The sequence below is a fragment of the Lathyrus oleraceus genome, chromosome 5 (genome assembly GCF_024323335.1).
Source record: "Lathyrus oleraceus cultivar Zhongwan6 chromosome 5, CAAS_Psat_ZW6_1.0, whole genome shotgun sequence".
Taxonomy (NCBI): domain Eukaryota; kingdom Viridiplantae; phylum Streptophyta; class Magnoliopsida; order Fabales; family Fabaceae; genus Lathyrus; species Lathyrus oleraceus.
The window spans coordinates 370,931,533-370,944,449 of NC_066583.1; the positions used below are offsets into that span (position 1 = coordinate 370,931,533).

Genomic DNA, 12,917 nt, shown 5'->3' on the forward strand with positions numbered 1-12,917 from the left:
ACTTGAGAGAATTTGAAAAGATGAAGAGAAAAGAATTGTTTGAAATATTTGTGTGAAGGAGGTCACTTCAAATTCTGAAAATATGAGTTATATATAACCCTTATACACCTTTCTAAATGGTCATCATTCATGAATGTATGTCATACTTCAAGAACACATTTTAGAAATGGTTTTCATGAAAGAATGCATTTCTTTCCACCACTGGTTTAGTGGTAATCAATTACCCAATATGGTGTAATTGGTTATACCTAAGCCAACGTTAAAAAATTTGAATTTTTTTACTGTGTAATCGATTACCCAGAACATGGTAACCGATTACCTGCTGCAAAACTTATCACAGGAGGCAGCGCAGACAGTTGGTAATCGATTACGTCAAACCTGGTAACCGACTGCCATCAAGGCAGAATGACAGAATGCAGTGAAAAATGAAGTGTAAGGCCAAAGAAAATATTTAAGAGGTCTAAATGAAACATGATATATATGTATGAAAAACCTTGAGCACTTGAATGAACATAGAGAGGTTGGGAACTTTATACTTTAATAATTTGATCAAATCAATAGAAATCTTCAATACTTGAAATTCTTTTATAAGTGAATCTTGACTTGAGCTTGAGTCTTGAACCATTCTCTTTGCGATGCACATTTTCTTACAGAGCATGTCTTCATCAAAAACACTTTGAGAAGCTTGTCTTCACATTGTCCCCCTTTTTGATGATGACAACTCTTTATTGAAAGTTTTATCCAGTCTTGCTTTCTCTAGCAATTGAAACTCCCACTTAATTGAAGCTCCCTCTTGATCCATGATTAAGAGAATATTTAAAGTAATTGCTAGCTGCATTGTTAGAGAGACATACAACATACAACAACCAAAAATATATTTTCTCCCTCTTTGTCATTAGCAAAAAGGATTGAAAAGACTAAACAATAAATAACCATATGTTGTATGATAGTATAGCATATAAAATGAACACATACAAGACAACCAAGAGCACATAACTTAATACAAAACCAACTTACCCATACTTAATAAAACATAAACTGAAATACAAGAGAATTCATCATAATAAAAGAAACAAAGAAACAAACACAATAATTATTTTAAACACTTTAATCACTTTCCGACATTTCCACATTCTCTTCATCTTCACCACTTTCCTCTTCATCACTAATTTTCGGGTTTTGGGATTTGGTAAGGTTTTCCAAAAGTATCTTAATGGAAGTCATTTCAAATTTCTGCTCACGATAATTACGCATCATAGTGGATTGAACTGAACAGATCTTGTTGTAGAGGACTTCATTGGTGTACCTGCCTTCTAGAGTCAATGGAGGAGCATTAGAGGGTTCATCCTTATCCTTATACACGCCATCCGACCAAAAAGATACCATAATTCCCAACCAGCGTTGAAGCATTAATCTCATATTCCCTAGCAGACATCTTCTTCTTCGATTCCCATTTCAGATCAATCCCACAACCTTCCAAAAAATTGGTGATTAACCTAGCATAGGGTAATCCACCGGTTAAGGATTGTTGGTGCTTTATATGGTACATGATAGTGTATGCCCAATTTACTTGAATCTTATTTTTAATAGCATATATCAATTATAATAAATGATGCTTTCAATTCTAAATATAGTATTAATTATTATTTTTTAATTTATATTATTTAATAAAGAATATTTTGATAAATTTATATATATATATATATATATATATATATATATATATATATATATATATATATATATATATATATATATATATATATATATATATATATATATATATATATATATATATATATATATATATATGTGTGTGTGTGTATGAAATGGTCAAAAGAAATATAAATATGTCCAATATAATGTGATGATCCAATAAGGAAAGTACACATAATACACATAAATTAACGGTAAAGAGTGACACGTTAACACTTCATGCATCTAATAAAATGTGTCATCTTTTCTGTTACACCCTTTCGATTGATGCACATCTTTATTTTGTTAATTAAATCAACTCACGGAATAAAAACACTATTAATGATATATGGAGTATTTCAGATATGATGTGATACCTCCATTTTAATGACGAATATATATATATATATATATATATATATATATATATATATATATATATATATAACTCTTATCTATCTAACCATTAATAATATATAGAGATGCATCTCCACACTCCATTTTATTCAATATTGATCATATTTTATTCAATATAGGATTTATGGGATAAATAATTTGTTCAATATCATGAAACCACCTCCACTCCATAATTATCACACACTCTTTGAATAATATACACATCTAAATTAGGAGCGATAGGGAAACATTAATATATAAAATAATAATTATTTTATAATGAAGGATGCTTTTCAATTTTAGATATAGTATTAATTATTTTTATTTTTTATTTTTTATTTTTTAATTAATATTATTTAATTAAGAATATTTTGATAAAAAAAAATTATTTATATATATTTTTTAATAAATATGAAATGGTCAAAAAAAAATATAAATATGTCCCATATAATGTGATGATCCAAAAAAGGAAATTACACTTAATAAGTATGATGAATTAAAGGTAAAGAGTGATAGGTTATTTTGTTTGTTATTTTAGGGTTCACTCAAATTCACCTAATATAAAAACTTAACCTGATTCTCTGACATCAACTTTTGCCGTACAAAAAGGTTTTTTTGAGTGAGTGAGAGAATCATTGTTCGAGAACTGAAGAAAAATAACAATGGCCATGATCATGAGCATGATGAGGGTTGCATTTGATATCCCATCTGATATGGAAAAAAATATGGCTCATGATCATGCACAGGTTGTTCCTATAACACTCTTTGTCGCTGTTCTTTGCCTCTGTTTACTCATTGGTCACTTGCTTGAAGAAAGTCGATGGGTTAATGAATCTATTGTTGCCATTTTTGTTGTAAGATCCATACTCGTTATGAAATCTATAATTTCTATTTCTGTTAATATTGCTGTCTCATCATAGTTCTTGTTGTCTGCTTTATTGCACATAAGCCATTTGTTGTTAATCATGAACGCTTGAAAATTCAGTTGATTTTTACTGATAAATCTGTCATGAACATATACAAGTCGACACGGATAATAATTTTAGAAAAAATAAGTAAATTGAACGTAATTATATGCTGATACATTTCGGACACTGACACTTCTTTGTCTAGAGGTCTCGGTGCTAATAATATACTCTATGCCTCTAACATGTTCACTTTGGTAGGGATGCATTGCTGGAGTGGTTATATTGTTAATAACTCAGGGAAAAAGTTCTCGAATCCTTACATTTAATGAAGAAGTATTCTTCATATATCTCCTTCCTCCTATAATATTCAATGCAGGGTAAAACTTTCTCTCTTGTTTTAGACTTGAAGCATCTCTAGACATTCCAAAATTTGATGTTTTTGAGTTACCTTTTCAAACAGATTTCAGGTGAAGAAGAAACAGTTCTTCCACAACTTTTTGACCATCATGCTGTTTGGAGTGGTCGGTGTTTTTATTTCAACATCTATTATTACCGTTGGTAATGACTGGTCTTTTAGTTTTTCTCTTTAGTGAAGTGTGTTGCGTTATTATTTCTATTTCGATCATTTTCATGGATTCACCTTACATTTGGTTCATCTAGGCAGCTGGTGGCTGTTTCCCAAGTTGGGCTTCCCTTCCCTTACAGCGCTAGATTATCTTGGTAAGATTAACTGCATCATCTCAATATTATGCAAAAACATACAATATTTTTAATTGGTTGCTACATTTCAAGTGTAACATTATTGTAAATTGGACATGAGCATTTAAATACAAACCCTAATTTTAAATGCTAATCTTGAGTAATTGAAAGATACTGCAGTCTGTAGTCGTACACGTAGGCACAATAATTTCGTGATTAAATCTCGTGTGTTCTTTGTTTGTGTTTTTCTTATCTATTTTCTTTTGAACCGGAGTTGTTGTTCTAAAAGTAATGATCGATAATCTATATATACGTATTTGGTTAACAATTTGCTTATCTTAATTTGATTCAGCTTTAGGAGTAATTTTCTCCTCAACCGACACAGTATGTACGCTACAGGTTGGTTAGATTTGTGAATAGCTTTATCCATTTAATTATATATCCACATGATCTTAGTTTAAACACTGCATTTGGAGGCTCTTGTAGGTTCTTAATCAAGAAGCTACTCCTTTACTATACAGCTTAGTCTTTGGGGAAGGAGTGGTAAACGATGCAACATCAGTTGTACTCTTCAATGCAGTCCAAAAGCTTGATGTTTCAAGACTTGACGGCAAGGCATTCCGTGTTATTGGTGATTTCTTGTATCTATTCGCAGCAAGCACTGCGCTTGGAGTCATAGTGAGTATTGCTAATGAGCATTGTAGGCAACAAATGACCAAGATATGTTTTTTCAAGTGTTATTAGCTGAATTCACAGCTTCCTATAAATTCTTTAGTTAGTCGATCACATTACGCTCGTAGTTTGTTCTTGGGAATTCCTGTTTACTTCGATGAATTCTTGTTTATGCAGGCTGGACTTGTCACAGCATATATCTTGAAAGCGTTAACCTTTGGAAAGTATGTACATTTTTCTCTATAAGTTCTGTAAAAATAGTATTTAAAGATTGATTTTAAATGTAAACATCAAAGTTCAACAATCCCATTTCATATTCTTGAGTTATGAAGGTGAAAATTTGAGGACAAGTTAACAAATTTTCGCCTGCATATGCATGCAGACATTCAAATGTTCGTGAAATTTCAATGATGATGTTAATGGCATATCTATCCTACATGCTGGCAGTGTTGGGAAAGGTAACACAAAAACAAACGCCTAAAACAAGGTCGGCGGATAAATGATTATCCCTGGATCAAACTTTCCCACTATAATAACTATATAACAATAACAATGGAACAACAAGTATATCTCCTGTTTAAAATGAATAATAACACAATGATTATTACAACTCTCACCAACAAATATGGTGGATAAACTCTCTTTTGGATATGTATCTCAAAAAAAAGGCTTTTCACTCTCTGATGTTAGAAAATGAAATAAAATGAAGTATTTATAATGAATATGCATGCTACAATGGTTGGCTATAATATCAAGAGAAAATTTCTCTTTCTTCCATCCATAAGTTCACCAAAAAATACTCACGTACTTTCAATTCTATTTTCTATAATTGTTAATGTTTCTCCTTCTTTCTCTCTCCAACTAAAGAGGAATTCCTTTCAATCTCCCCCTTCCGATTTAGGTGAAGGGCTCCATCAATCCAGCAGCTCTCCTGCAGAACTCGTACTTGTCCTTGGGTAAGGACTTGGTCATCATATCTGAGCAATTGTCATCAGTATGGATTTTCTCAAGCTGCAGTTGCTTGGAATCCAACATATCACGTATCCAGTGATATCTCACATCAATATGCTTTGACCTTGAGTGAAAACTTGAATTCTTGCTTAAGTGGATTGCGCTCTGACTATCACAATGCACGACATACTTCTGTTGTTCTTGTCCTAATTCATGCAAGAACTGCTTCATCCATAACATTTCCTTGCAAGCTTCTGTTGTTGCAATGAACTCTGCCTCTGTGGTAGACAAAGCAACACACTTTTGTAGCTTTGACTGCCATGATACAGCTCCCCCTGAAAATGTAATCAAGAATCCAGAAGTTGATTTCCTAGAATCAATATCTCCCGCCATATCTGCATCTGTATAGCCAATTAGTTCAGGTTCTCTACTTCCAAAACACAAACTCATTTTGGAAGTTCCTCTTAGATATCGCAAGATCCACTTCACAGCATTCCAATGCTCCTTTCCTGGATTTGCCAAGAATCTACTAACAACACCAACCGCGTGTGTTATATCTGCTCGTGTACATACCATTGCATACATCAAGCTTCCAACAGCTGAGGCATATGGCACTTTTCTCATATCCCGCCTTTCAATTTCATTTAACGGACTCTGCTTTGAACTAAGACAAAAATGACTAGCAAGTGGAGTAGCAACTGGATTTGCCTTTTCCATGTGGAACCGCTCCAACACCTTCTCGATATATTTTTCTTGTGATAGCCACAACTTCCGTTCCTTCCGATCACGACGGATGGACATACCAAGAATATATTTTGCAGGTCCCAAGTCTTTCATTGAAAAATACTTCTTCATTTCATTCTTCAATGTGCTTATCTTCTCACTATTTTGTCCTACGATCAACATATCATCAACATACAAGAGTAATATGATGAACTCACCATCATCAAATCTCTTCACAAACACACAATGATCAGAATTAGTTCTTCGGTATCCATGATCAATCATGAATGCATCAAACTTCTTGTACCATTGACGTGGTGCCTGCTTAAGTCCGTATAAACTCTTTTTCAGCTGACATACCAAGTTTTCTTTACCTTTGACTTTGAATCCCTCTGGCTGCTCCATGTAAATTTCTTCTTCTAAATCACCATGAAGAAATGCAGTCTTCACATCTAGTTGTTCCACTTCTAGATTAAGACTAGCAGCCAAACCAAGCACTACCCGGATTGATGACATCTTAACCACGGGTGAAAAAATCTCTTCAAAGTCAATGCCTTTCTTTTGACTAAATCCTTTCACGACTAACCTCGCCTTGTATCTAGGTCGTGAGTTATTCTCATCAGACTTTAACTTGTACACCCATTTATTTTTGAGTGCCCTTTTACCTTTCGGTAAATCTACCAACTTATAAGTCATGTTCTCATGCAAGGATTGCATTTCTTCCTGCATGGCTTTCAACCACTCTCCTTTGTGGTTATCCATCATGGCTTCTTCATAAGACTCTGGTTCTCCCCCATCAGTAAGTAACACAAATTCTGTTTCAGGATATTTGGTTTGCGGTTTTGGAATCCTGGATGACCTTCTTAATTGGGGCTCTTCAACCATATCTTCATTTTCATCATCAACTGCTATTTCTTCAGCTGGATCATTATCAACTGGAGGTTCATTCTCTGCATCTCCAATATCTTCTATTTCTTCTCCCTCGTAATCTTCCAAAGGAGGAGTCATATCTAAGTTGATTGGATGTTCTTCAGAAATAACAGGCTTAACTCCCTTCTGAATATCTTCAATATTCTGGTCTTCTAAGAAGATAACATCTCTGCTTCTGATAATCTTTTTCTCTACAGGATCCCATAACCTGTACCCGAATGCTTCATTACCATATCCCAAGAAGATGCATTCCTTCGACTTCGAGTCGAGTTTCGATCTCTCATCTTTTGGAATATGAACAAACGCTCTACAACCGAACACCTTCAAATGGTTGTAGGATACATCTTTACATGTCCAAAAACTATTTGGAACATCACCGTTCAATGGAGCTGAAGGGGATAGGTTGATTAAATCAACTGCAGTCATCAGAGCCTCACCCCAAAAACTCTTGGGTAACTTAGCATGAGATAACATTGTTCTCACTCTTTCAACAATAGTCCTGTTCATTCTCTCAGCCACTCCATTGTGCTGAGGCGTCTTCGGGACAGATCTTTCATGCCGAATTCCATTACTAATACAATAATGTTTGAAATCTCCCATAAACTCTCCTCCATTGTCAGTGCGAACACATTTTAACTTCTTTCCAGTTTCTCGCTCAACGCTAGCATGGAACTGTTTGAATACTACAAACACCTGATCTTTTGTTTTGAGTGGATACACCCAAACCTTCCTGGAGTGGTCATCAATAAAGGTAACAAAATACCTTGCACCTCCATGAGTACTAGTGCTCATTGGACCACAAACATCAGAATGCACCAAATCTAAAACATTTGGTCTTCTTTGTGGAGCCTTATATTGAAATGAAGCTCTATGTTGCTTTCCAGCCAAACAATGTGTACATGGCTTAAGCGACATTTCCAATCCTTTCATACCGGCCAAAATACCTCTTTTGGCTAGGATTTGAAGTCCCTTCTCACTCATATGTCCGAGCCGTTTATGCCATAGCTCGACCGAGAAGTCTTCTTTGAGAGCATTAACACACCCATTATTGACTTTGGCTTCTATCACATAAAGGGTGTTTTCTTTCTTGCCTCGGGCTATTACCAAGGAACTTTTTGACAACTTCCATTTCCTATCTCCGAACACACTAGTATAACCTTCTTCGTCTAGAAGTCCGGTTGATATTAGATTGAGACGCATGTCAGGAACATGTCTCACATCTTTCAACGTTACGCGAAAACCGCTGTTTGTTTCTAGGCAAACATCACCTTTGCCCACAATCTTGGATTTATCATCATTCCCCATCTTCACACAGCCAAAATCACCGCTTGTATAGGAATAAAAGAAATCCCTTTGTGAGGTTACATGGAATGATGCACCAGAATCCACAATCCAACATGTATCTTGTGATGTCAAATTAACATGACCGTCATCACCAACAAAGATTACCTCATTGCCTTGAAAGATGGTAGCAGCTCTGTTACTCGCATCACCATTTTCTTGTTGCTCTCTTTTGAGCTTTCTACATTCTTTCTTCATGTGACCTTTCTCGTGACAATAAAAACATTCTATGTCTTTTCTTGTCCACGACCTACCCCTGAACTTATCTCCAGAATTTCCCCTTGACTTGTCTCTAGTATTGAACTTCTTGTGGATACTTCTTCCACGATACTCAGTAACAAGCGCCTCAGACTCAGTCGTCAATCCTTGTTCCTTCCTTCTAGATTCTTCATTGAACATGCTATCTTTTACTATGTCTAATGTTAGAACACCTTGTGGTGCTGAGTTACTCAATGAAACCACAAGCGTATCCCAACTATCAGGCAAGGAACTTAGTAATAATAATGCTTGCAATTCATCTTCAAGCACCATCTTCATATTGGTGAGTTGATTTATCAATCTTTGAAAATCGCTCAAGTGTTCAGAAACACTCCTAGTTTCTCTATACTTGAGGTTCACCAATCGCCGAATAGTAGAGGCTTTATTCTGGGCTGTCTTTCTCTCGTACAAAGCTTCTAGTTTCTTCCATAATGTGTACGCAACTGTTTCTTGCGCAACATGATGAAAAACGCTTTGATCGATCCATTGTCGAATTTGTCCGACAGTTTTCCTGTTCATGATATTCCAGTCATCATCAGACTTTCCGGTAGGCTTCGTCCCCTCATTTTGCAAAGGTTGATACAACTCTTTGCAATAGAGTATGTCTTCCATTCTGGGTTTCCAAATGGAGTAATTTGAAGAAGTTAACTTGATCATTGTTGATGATCCCACAGAGGTTGACTCGTCCATTGTAATAATAAAAGTTAAAATGTGTGGTGAGCCGAAGCTCTGATACCACTTGTTGGGAAAGGTAACACAAAAACAAACGCCTAAAACAAGGTCGGCGGATAAATGATTATCCCTGGATCAAACTTTCCCACTATAATAACTATATAACAATAACAATGGAACAACAAGTATATCTCCTGTTTAAAATGAATAATAACACAATGATTATTACAACTCTCACCAACAAATATGGTGGATAAACTCTCTTTTGGATATGTATCTCAAAAAAAAGGCTTTTCACTCTCTGATGTTAGAAAATGAAATAAAATGAAGTATTTATAATGAATATGCATGCTACAATGGTTGGCTATAATATCAAGAGAAAATTTCTCTTTCTTCCATCCATAAGTTCACCAAAAAATACTCACGTACTTTCAATTCTATTTTCTATAATTGTTAATGTTTCTCCTTCTTTCTCTCTCCAACTAAAGAGGAATTCCTTTCAGGCAGAGGTATGGATGCTCGCTTATTTTGTCTTTTATTGATTTCGCACCAGTTACAAGCCTAAAGAACTAAGGCCCAGTTTGAATAAACAACTTAGTTAAGCACTTAAAATATAAGTGCTTATTAAATACTAGTAAGCTCTTATGTATAGCTATTTCTACAACAAAAGAGAAAATAAAGTTAAACTATTTCAATTTACCTATAAGTTGTTTCATAAGTTCCATGGTCTATTTTGAGCTCATCTACTGACATAGATTTTGTGAGACTATTTCCGTGAATTTATGAAAACAATTTAACTTTATTTTATCTTTTGCTGTAGAAATACCTTATGTAAGCTTATACGTAAGTGCTTATCAAGATAACTGCTTTTGCTATAAGCTGCAAATGAGCTATTTATCGAATTTTTATACCAGTATTTATAATGGCAGAAAAAATCAAATAAGTTTGTCAAAACAGACAGTCATATAACTTAGAGATTTTTGCTTTTTATTAAGTTTAGATACTTTTTTTTTCCACCATCCATCTAAACTGAAAATTCTTATACAGCTACTTCAACTAAGTGGAATCCTCACTGTTTTCTTTTGTGGAATATCAATGTCACACTACGCATGGCATAATGTGACTGAAATTTCAAGAACCACAACCAGGTATTTGGTTAGTCCATGGTAAAGTTTAGTAATTTCCAGACTCAAGGTCTTAGATTTCTGATTTTGGTTTCTCTTCTCCAGGCATGTGTTTGCAACAATGTCGTTTATTGCGGAAACCTTCATATTTCTTTATGTGGGTATGGATGCCCTTGACATTGAAAAGTGGAGGATGACCCATTTAAGGTACTATACTTCTCTACGACTCTATACAATTAAGTGTATCTTTGGTTCTGCGAAGACTAAAACTGATTTTGACTAAAATTAATTTGTAAAATTGACCTTGTGTTTCTAATATCGTCTTCAAAATAACTTGGGAGATTCATTGCAACATAAATATTTTCTTGTCAACTTCATTGCAGATTTGGAAATTTGTTGGGAATTTACAGTTGCTTAATCTTCTTAATATTGCTGGGGAGGGCTGCATTTATATTCCCCCTCTCCGCACTTGTCAATTATATGAATAGGCGCGTCGAAGAAACACCGGGTATCACATTACAACACCAGGTTACTCTTCCTGTTTTATATGATAGTCTTGTAGTGTCACAGTTATTTGAGAAAATTAGATCGGTTTCTTATGTTTTGTGAATGATACAGATAATCATTTGGTGGGCTGGACTAATGAGGGGAGCAGTCTCCATCGCTTTGGCTTTCAAACAGGTATGTTCATGACCTTTTCATTTCTAGACATTGTCGTTAGAATGAAATTTATACCAGTGTAGCATAATGAGCCATTGAATTTTCATTTTTTTTATGCAGTTCACCTTCTCTGGGGTTACTTCAGACCCGGTTAAAGCGACAATGATTACCAACACCATTATTGTTGTACTTTTCACTACACTGGTGAGTTGTTATTCTCCTTCGATAGATTTGATAGAGGATGGTTTTGTCTAGATTATATTTTATAAACCGGACTAGAAATCGGTCCGTTATGGCCTCATTTTTAAAATAAATGATCTAAGGTGTGACGACATCAGTTTTTTTCCTATATGCTCTTAATCTTAGTAGCAACAGATAACAACTTAGAAAAGCTCATGATGGAGCTATAAGAGATTAACTTTCCAGAGTTTATCATCAAGCAAATTATCGTTCATTTGATTATTCTCAGAATGTTTCAATATAACCAAAATGATGGCATTGCAGGTGTTTGGTTGTCTCACAAAACCACTTATTAGATATCTTCTTCCCCACCATGTAAGAAGGATAAACACCAGACATGAAGAATCATCGGAGCCGGGGTCACCAGTTGGGGACTTGAATCTACCTTTGCTATCCTTCCATGAGTCAACAGAAACCAACATTAGCCGCGCAAAGGAAAGCCTATCCATGTTAATAGGAAGTCCTGTGTACACCATACATTACTATTGGAGGAAGTTTGATGATGCGTACATGAGACCTATATTTGGAGGACCTTGCTCTAACCCTGACACTTTAGAGTGCTAGCAAAGCAATTCAACAAATCATATTGGATATCTAAGAGATGCACTTGAAAGTTGGAAAACAAATGATGAACTTCTATAGTCCATTTTTGAAGATTAAGCGGCTTCAACGCGCATTCAACGCGTTTTGGAATGCAGTAGCAACTCAAGGACGAATATCACATAAAAGCGTGAACTTGAAGCTCTAAGGTAGTAGTTAGTTTCTTAAGACTGATCAACGGTTTTCTATATACCATCTCCTTGTGTTTCTAAATGTGCTTTCATGCGGATTTTATAGAAGTCAAAATATTCTCTAGAAAATAGAGGGGGTTTGTTGCTACTACCACCATCTTTGAAAATCGGGTTTGCGCTTGCGGAAGCCATCTTCTGGATCTAAGGAGCAGGTTACCAATAACCCGCTCTTATGCCAAATGTAAGTTGAGTATGCGCCTAAGAGAGGGGTGAATTAGGTTCTTTGAACACTTTTTCCGGTTTTATGAAAATTTGTTCTTTCTTTTCTGGTTTGGTTATGCAATGAAACGGTAAAGTGCATAAACTCAAGAACACCAAGATGCAAAGTGGTTTCCCTCACAATTCGAGAGTACTCCAGTCTCCTTACCACATGTAAGACATTTTATTATAGTTAGATTTTAGTCTTTCTATACAAACTCTAACAACAATACCAAGAAAAATTCTCTTGTATTTTTCACTAAGTTCACTAAGAGAACAATCCTCTCTTAATGACTCTCTTGTTTTCAACAATCCTGGACAACAGGATAATAAGAACAATATGAATTTTTATAAGTTTTTGACCGATGGAATAATTATATCAATCTATTAATTGATCTTCTCCTTTTAAATAATCAATTTTCTTTATGACATACAAGTGATTTAAGAATGATATGGATGAAACTATATGAATGTATATTGTAATTATGTGTAGAAAGTTTCCCAGAAAATTTAATCAAGAACACTTGATAGAATTTTAAAAGATGAAGAGAAAAGAATTGTTTGAAATATTTGTGTGAAGGAGGTCACTTCAAATTCTAAAAATATGACTTATATATAACCCTTAGACACAATTCTAAATGGTCATAATTCATTAATAG

The 12,917-nt window shown here is 34.6% G+C and overlaps 1 pseudogene; it reads left to right on the forward strand.

Moving 5' to 3' along the window:
• Positions 1–2,684: 2,684 nt before the first annotated feature.
• LOC127084822 (sodium/hydrogen exchanger 4-like) lies at positions 2,685–12,617 on the forward strand (annotated as a pseudogene).
• The last annotated feature ends 300 nt before the right edge of the window (positions 12,618–12,917 follow it).